The sequence below is a fragment of the Budorcas taxicolor genome, chromosome 2 (genome assembly GCF_023091745.1).
Source record: "Budorcas taxicolor isolate Tak-1 chromosome 2, Takin1.1, whole genome shotgun sequence".
Lineage (NCBI taxonomy): Eukaryota > Metazoa > Chordata > Mammalia > Artiodactyla > Bovidae > Budorcas > Budorcas taxicolor.
The window spans coordinates 94,049,951-94,058,718 of NC_068911.1; positions in this window are offsets into that span (position 1 = coordinate 94,049,951).

Below are 8,768 nucleotides of genomic sequence, written 5' to 3' on the forward strand. Positions count from 1 at the left end.
GTGGAAATTGAGAAGTATTCTTATGATATTTGCAAGTGAAATCCATTGACTATATCAAATATGTATTTCTTCCTGTATTAATTAAAGAAACATTGATCAAAAGAAGTTTTCTAATTCAGCTTGTGCTACTGTGTCTTCAACGTATGGTTTCCAAGGTCACCATGGCCAAGCAAAGAACGTGAGAATCACAGGGGTGTGCCATTCCTGGATGTTGCTTAAATCATTCTTTACCATACTACACTGGCCAGATGATAATTAACATGTGTACCATAATCACATTACTGAACCCAAGCTTGGTCTGCTTGCCACACAATAAGCCAATAATCAGGAGATGAGATACTGAGGCAAGAAATGGTGATTTTAATTGGAAAGCCAGGAGTCTGAGAAGATGGCAGGTGGGCTAGGGCCCTCGGGTACCATCTTATGGGGTCTGGATGCCAGTTTCTTTTATAGAACAGAGAGGAAGAGGAGATGAGGAAGTGAAATAAAAGGCAGTTAGTCTTGCAAAATATCTCTTGGCTTGGCCAGGTTTGGGGAGGGGATGTGGTAATTTCTACTTTTCTGAAGCTATTCACAGGTGGGCAGGGTCAGAATGTCTCCCTATAAGCTGAACAAAGGAACTTTAACATTCAGACAGAGCAACAGTTTCCTCAACCAGGCCATTATATTCGCTTACAGCTATAGATAGCATTCTTTCAGTGATTACAGTAATAGAAACAATGAAAAGTAAGGGTGAAAGGAACGGACCCAACATGGAGTTAGATTTTGCTCTTCCCTATTACATTCAAAAGGAGAAAGCATCTGGTGTGATGAAGAGCTCAGTAGTCTCTGCCGTAATCAAGTAAAATTCTTATTCATAATTGCTCTGTGGCTCTTAGTTCTATAAAATGATATCTCTCATTTCCCCCTTTATCCAAATTTCTGCTTTCATTTTTTTTTCCAATCTCTCTCTAAACTTTCCCTTTCTCTACTTCAGTTTTCTTCTCTACTACCCCAAGTCACTGTGTTAGACAACCGTCCTCTTTCTGAATGTGTCAACAACCCCACTTCCTGGTTCTGCCACAGCTGCCCTGCCCTGTCTTCTGTACCTGGCCAGTCCAACCTTCTGCTTTCTATACTTTTGTTCCACATGAAAAATACCACCACTACCCCTGCCACTACCAGAATCTACTTGGTCCTTATTAACCTGTTTGTGACCTCAGCCTATCTTAATAATGCCATTTAACTGTCATTGATTTGTGTTCAGTTTATGTTTTCTTTCTTCATGGCAAATATACCAAACCTCTATAGTTTTCTTCATCTATTTAACCCTGCCTGCCTTAACTCAGAAAAAAAAAACAACATGTGATGTTCCACACTTTCTACCTCTAAGTATATGTATGTGGCCCTGCTTTGTTTCCCAGGGCTCTTCTGCTCAGCCTGCTCCTGGTCCTTAGTTCATTCTTTATCTTTTCTCCATTCTCCGTGTGCTTCTTCTCCCCACCTGCCGGTTTCTAACTCCATTTGTTATTCTCTCTGTGGAGATACATTTTGACTCATCCTTCAAATTGCATGTGACATATTATTTTAGTCCACTCTGGTTGTTGTAACAAAATCCCACAGGTTAGTTGGTGTAAACAAAGAAAATTGTGTATTCCATATTTCTGGAGGCTGAGAAGTCAGGATGAAAGTGTCAGCGAGTCTGGTTTCATATGAGGCCTCTTCTTCTCACTTGTAAGCAGCCACCATCTCACTATGTCCTTGTAGGATCTCTTCTTTGTGTGCCAAAGAGAGAAAGGAAAAAAAACAGACAGACAAGATTTCTGGTGTTTTTTCCTAAAGGGGCACTAATCCTATAGAATCAGGGCCCCAGCCTTGTGATCTCATTTAACCTTGTATGCTCAGTTGTACCCTACTCTTTGTGACCCCATGGACTATAGCCTGCCAGGCTCCTCTGTCCATGGGGATTCTCTAGGCAAGAATACTGGAGTGGATGGCCGTGCCCTCCTCCAGGGGATCTTCCCAACCCGGGGACTGAACCCAGGTCTCCCTCATTGCAGTCAGATTCTTTACCATCTGAAATACCAGGGAAGCTCCACTTAACCTTAATTATGTCCTTATAGATGCCATCTCTAATTATAACCACATTAGAAGGTTACTTCATCATTGCTTACAATTTCATCGTGATAACCAATTGACTCCAGTCGTACACATGTGATCCTTGAAAATAATGTCACATTATAGACTATCTTCATATGTTCAAGTTCAACATATACATTTTGGAAGGATATAAATGCTCAGTCCATCATGATCATCTTGATCTTCACCTTAACAGTGAAGCATTCTTTAAAATGACCCAGGCTGAATTTCTGCCCTTATCAATCTGAATATTATGTTAAACCATCATAATTCTCTTTAAAGTAAATTTCTAATATGTTCTGTTTGGACCATGAGCTAGATAGAGAAAGAAAGCATATCTTCATCATCTTTAAATCATGTCTATTACCTAGCACAGAGCCTAAACCAGAAGAGGTGCTTAATTCCTTTTTTTTTTTTAATTAAGCCACAAGATCCTGTAAGGTCATCTATGTGGTCAAAGAAACATTAAATTATGATGCATGTATTTTAGAAGTAAGAATGATATATTTAATTTGAATTGTTTCGAAATTGATTCCCTATATATAGGTCATATACTCATTCTTTAATGGAATGTTTAATTCAATTTGGTTCTACGATCATTTAAAGAAAATGCCATTTGCAAATATCAGATTGAGAACATGTGTAAATTCCTTAAGAACTGAAATAGAATGATTAAAATATATGGTTCCATTGAGCTTGTATATCCCAAAGGGCTACTAACATAAAACTATTGCTAGATTCGGAAGCTTATCATGAATTGAGCGCAGTATCTAGAGTTACAGCTATTTCTCTCAAGAGGTGTGTGTATTTCAAGCATATGTTTAAAGGCCTTAAAGCTCTATTCTTTCATTGTCATTTTTTAGTCCTGATTTGATTCAAGTTTTTTTTTTTTTCCCCACAAATTACATATTGGAATTGTAGATTAGACTTTTTAAGCATGCTGTTTGTGATTTTTCTTACTAGTTCATCAACTCCACAGTTGACAGAAAGGCATTTCACATGAAATTTAATATCTGCAATGAAGGTTGAAAAATTATCTTGTTTCATCAATGAGGGAAACTACCATGTTTTTCCATCCCTGTTTTCTGTAACAGAAAAATAATCTCTTGAATTATCTCTATAAAATATTTTTCGTTGTTCTGGCAATGATCTGGCTCCATCCCTTGATAGGAAATAGGGCATGTGTGGCTAGGTATCCAGAGGACTATGTTTACCAATAAATTATCTTTCAAGGTTTTGATACCACCATCAGTTATGCCAGATGCAAATCATTTACTCTCTGTCAGTTCAAATACACAGTCTTGTTTGGATGGCTTAAATCTCTGCTGGCACCAAACTACAGCAAGCAATATTGCTCAACTTTTGAGTTGAAAGCATAGACAAATGTATACAGTGCCAGAATATGGAAATAGTACAGTACATACTGGATTTTGGTAAGTGTTTATATAGCATGAGATTGTCAAAGGAATAGTGACATTTCCTATTAAAGAAGTATCCTTCCACAATGGTAGACACAATTCTTTGACACAGAGTTTTAAGAGGATGGTCATGTTCTATGTGACCCACAACTCTGGCAGATCTCATGAAGTCAAAAATGAAGCTTTGGGTAAATACCTCGGGGAAATGCCAAATGAAATCTTGGAATCTGGGAATTTAATAACAGTGACTTCAGTGCTACAATATTTCACAGAGTTTAGAATCATTTTTATAGACTGTGAACCGGTGGATGGCCTCAAGTGTAAAAAAGATCTAATTTTTCTTTATTATTTTCTACTCATGAATTAAGGCAGATCATGATACCTGAAAAAAAGATTGTAAAGTCATTTATTTCTTGGCTCTTGCCATGAAAACAGAAGAAGTAAACCAAGTTGACTCATATTTTCACTTACTGAATAGGTATAATTAATATTTGTAGAAAATCACAGCAGCATTTAATAAAATATCCTAGAGGAGAACAAAAAGATTGAGATCCCATGTTACTGAGTTAGAAAACCTAGATTTTAATATTAGTTTCACTGTTTAATAGCAGTATTGATCTTTCTAAGCCTAAGTTTTCTAATCTACAGAATATGAAGGGTATTGCCTAACTTCTAATGATGATGTATTGATGTAAAGCATGTGAAGTATAAGCATATATGTATATATGTTTATAACAACTGATAACTGTCACAAATTGACATGAGGTCATAAGGACCTTAATTAATTGAGCTGAGTAATCATGAAAGTCAATTGGCTTTAAAAAAAAAAAAAGGAATTCTGCTTTCTCATGGATAGAACAAATCTTATTTAATAATCTTTGGTCTTCTTTGACACTGACCTTTTCTTCCCAGTTAGATTTAAATTGTGTAATCACTCCTACTTAAAATTTTTCTTTGAGGCAAGACTTAAAGAATATCCTAAGAACCAGGAATTAGGAAAAAAAAAAAAGTTTCTGCCACAAAATAGTTATATTACTTAAACCTTTTCATATGCTTTGGTATAAAGTGGTGATAAAATAAATGACCATAGAATTATGTCAGAACCCAGGTATTTATGGCTTAAAGGCCATTTTGCTTTGCTTTGATCTAGTTAGTGTTTCTACTAGTTGCTTATCAAACAGGAGAGTGGTTCTTAATCAGGGGATATTTTTCCCTTCAGGAACATTTGGCAATGTCTGGAGACATTTTTTATTTTCATGACTGTGGGTAATGAGGGGTACTACCGGGATCTAGTGGATATAGACTAAGGATGCTGTAAACATCCAACAATACCAAGGATAGTACCTGCAATAAATTAAGTCAGTCTCAGTTCAGTTGCTCAGTCGTATCTGACTCTTTGCAACCCCATGAACCGTAGCACACCATCAGCAACTCCCGGAGTTTACCCAAACTCATGTCCAATGAGTTGGTGATGCCATCCAACCATCTTATCCTCTGTCGTCCCCTTCTCCTCCTGCCCTCAATCTTTCCCAGCATCAGGGTCTTTTCAAGTGCATCAGCTCTTCTCATCAGGTGGCCAAAGTATTGGAGTTTCAGCTTCAGCATCAGTCCTTCCAGTGAATATTCAGGACTGATCTCCTTTAGGGATAGACTGGTTGGATATCCTTGAAGTCCAAGGGACTCTCAAGAGTCTTCTCCAACACCACAGTTCAAAAGCATCAACTCTTCAGTGCTCAGTTTATAGTCCAACTCTCACATCCATACACGACTACTGGAAAAACCATAACCTTGACTAGATAGACCTTTGTCGACAAAGTAATGTCTCTGCTTTTGAATATGCTATCTAGGTTGGTCATAACTTTCCTTCCAAGGAGTGAACATCTTTTAATTTCATGGGTACAATTACCATCTGCAGTGATTTTGGAGCCCCCCAAAAATAAAGTCAGCCACTGTTTTCACTGTTTCCCCATCTATTTCCCATGAAGTGATGGGACCGGATGCCATGATCTTAGTTTTCTGAATGTTGACCTTAAGCCAACTTTTTCACTCTCCTCTTTCACTTTCATCAGGAGGCTCTTTAGTTCTTCTTCACTTTCTGCCATAAGGGTGGCATCATCTGCATATCTGAGGTTAGCTAAATACTGGTAGTACTACTATTGAGAAACTCACTTCTACTAGATTTATATGATACAGTGGTGAATTTTCTCATTTCAGATCTAGTAGAAGTCTGATTTAAAGATACTGGAATATATTTGAGCACACTTTCAGCACCATACATAGGTGACACATTTCAAGAGGAAATGTGAAGTGAAATTTGTTCAGTCATGTTCCACTGTTTGTGACCCCATGGACTATACAGTTCATGGAATTCTCCAGGCCAGAATACTTGAATGGGTAGACTTTCCCTTCTTTAGGGGATCTTCCCAACCCAGAGATCAAATCCAGGTCTCCCACATTGCAGGTGGACTCTTTACCAGGTGAGCTATCAGGGAAGCAATCACATGGAAATTATCACTTACTACAGATGATGAACACACAGCGTGAGAAGTTAAACCATTCTAATTTGAACATATGGCAGTATAATATTTTATAACTTAACTATTCCTGGTAGGAGAGGCATGTCATATACCTGTTGATAGATTATTTTATGCAATCAGGATGCATATTTTCATTTGAGCTAACAGAAAAAATATTTTCTAAATTGAGTCTTGACTCATATCATTTAGTAACCTGAAATGAGAGGATCAAGGGAACCATCTATCTTTTCATTTTACAAAAGAGAAAACTAGGAGATAAAGTGTCTGAGCAACTTTCCCAAGGTTGCTAACTTTATTATATGCAGAGTTAGGGCCATATTTTCAGTCCAGTAAATTAATTAACAATCTTTTTAATACTGTCATTCATTATAAAGACATTTAAGTTTATCACACATTATTCATTGAAATTTGTTTCTCTTCACCACCAAACTCACACTTTACATCTCTTTTTGTATAATTTTTCCCCCCTCCTAATTTCTTTTAGGTCAGTAGAGATAACAGTATAAAACCTTAATTTGATACTTTTCCCAAAAGCCTTTCCATGGGTTTTCATGCCAAATCTGACTCCCACAGATTTAAGAGGTGTAGAAAAGCTAGATTAAGCTGTCTCGGGTTGGCTAAACTTCCATTTGGCCAGAGTGTGAAGGAGTCTATGCTACAGAGTTCTTCCATCACCAGAGGAAAAGTTCTTCTCAATTATGTTGGTTTAACTTACAGGGACTTTAGTGATCCACAAAACAAGTGGAATTTAAGATACACATCTTAAGCTCAGTTTGAAAAGGCCTGTGCTTTCAATAACAAAACTCACAGTGACAGTGATGTATGGTTTTCTTTATGAGACCTGAAAACTGATGGATATGTGATCTTATAAATGCTTAGACAAACTAATGCACATAATTATATTTTCCATTTGAAGTCTATTGCTAGGCATTCTAATACAATATCATTAGTTGAAATGGCCACGATGATACAGCTTGGGCAGTTTGTCACAGTAATTACAGGGTGATTATTTTTGACTGGAATAAAGATTTCAGTTTTAGTATGGTGGAAAGCATCATCACAAATTACTAACAGTCTTGGAAAATAATAATAAAACTTTAAGATTTTAATGTATTTTGCGGTGTCATTCTAAAATAATTTCTCATTAAGGAAAATGTCCATAAATTGGCTAAGTAAATTATTTTTAAAGAGATTAAAATATGACTTTGCCAAAAGGATCCCACTTATCTCATTAATGGTTCCTATGTATAAAAATGTCAACATTAGATAAAATTTGACTGTGGTAAATAAGGCTTATGTCATAATTAACAACCTTTAAAGAAAGGATTTTTTTTTAAGCAGACACAAAAGTATGGCATTTATCTTCACTATTTTCAGAATGGTTGATTAAAGTAGACAATGTCCTAACATCTGTATTGAAAACTATATTAATCAATTGATTAATCATGCAACATTAATCAAAGCCTCCCTAAGTGTTTTAGTATCTGAGCAGCTCTTAGTATTTTCTATCAGATCCCTTTTAAGGTGTCCATTAAAAAGATTAAATTTGGGTGGTAAATATTGAGGGGTTGTGGAACTTGTGGCTTCTCACTGGAAGGTCATAGCCACGGCTCATTAGTGCTACTTTTAATGGGATAAGAAGCAAAAGTTTTGAATATGTGACTAGATCAATTAATCAGTTCTGCAGTTGACTCATTCCAGTAAGCAGTTTAGTATTTGCCGAATCGGCACCATGGCCATCTGGCTGATTTGTCCCTCTGTGGATTGGCTTAAACCAAAGAATACTTTTTGCTTAAAGATTTGAAATTAAATAGCCAATAAACTGATGCAGCAACTGCTACTCAATAAATTGGTTTGTAGAAACTAGCCAAAAGTCAGCCTTTATTATTAAGAATGTATTTAAATGATCTAAGTTGTCCTGCACAACAAGTATAAAACTTCCTGTTGCTGGAGTGAATTGTTCACAATCAAGTGAATTATTTTGGTGCTTAGTGAGATATAATTGAACTTCATAGTGTACTAGCAAGCTTACTGATCCACTGTAAATTTCCAGGTTGGTGATTTATAATTAGCTAGTTCTTAGATTTCCAAATTCTTTTAAATGTAATATTAGTTAGGCAAATTCATATAGGTAATGTGGAGAATTCAGTATCAAATACAAACAGAAAATTACTCAATATAGTTCAGAGGAGGAAATTACAATAAACAACTATTTGCCAATAAATAAAATTATTTGTTATATTTTCAGAAGGCACTGCTCTGTTATCTTTTGTGTCCTCTATCTTTCTAATTGTAAAAAGCAACCCTTTGCACTATACCCATTTATTTTCATGATTTTATAATAGGAAAAGAGTAGTAGTCTCTGCTGTTTTGATCTTATAACCCTTTTTGTTTACTTGATGGAGAATGGTTAATTTTCTTTCTGGTCTTAAATAAATGATCATAAAGACATTCAGTGAAATTATCTTGTCACTTTTTTCTAGAAACAATTTCACCAGCTTTCCAAACATAATCCAAACCTATAGGCACTTAAAAACATGGTACTGCCCATCTGTTTTTCCCTGCTGTTGCATAAGGACAGATTATCTTGACAAGACAGTTCTCAGAGTTTGTGCAAGGGACTTTATGATTTGGGCAATGTCTAGCTACTGTTGTTGTTTTGTTGCTTTTTTCCCAGCAAAATGATTAGGTGGTT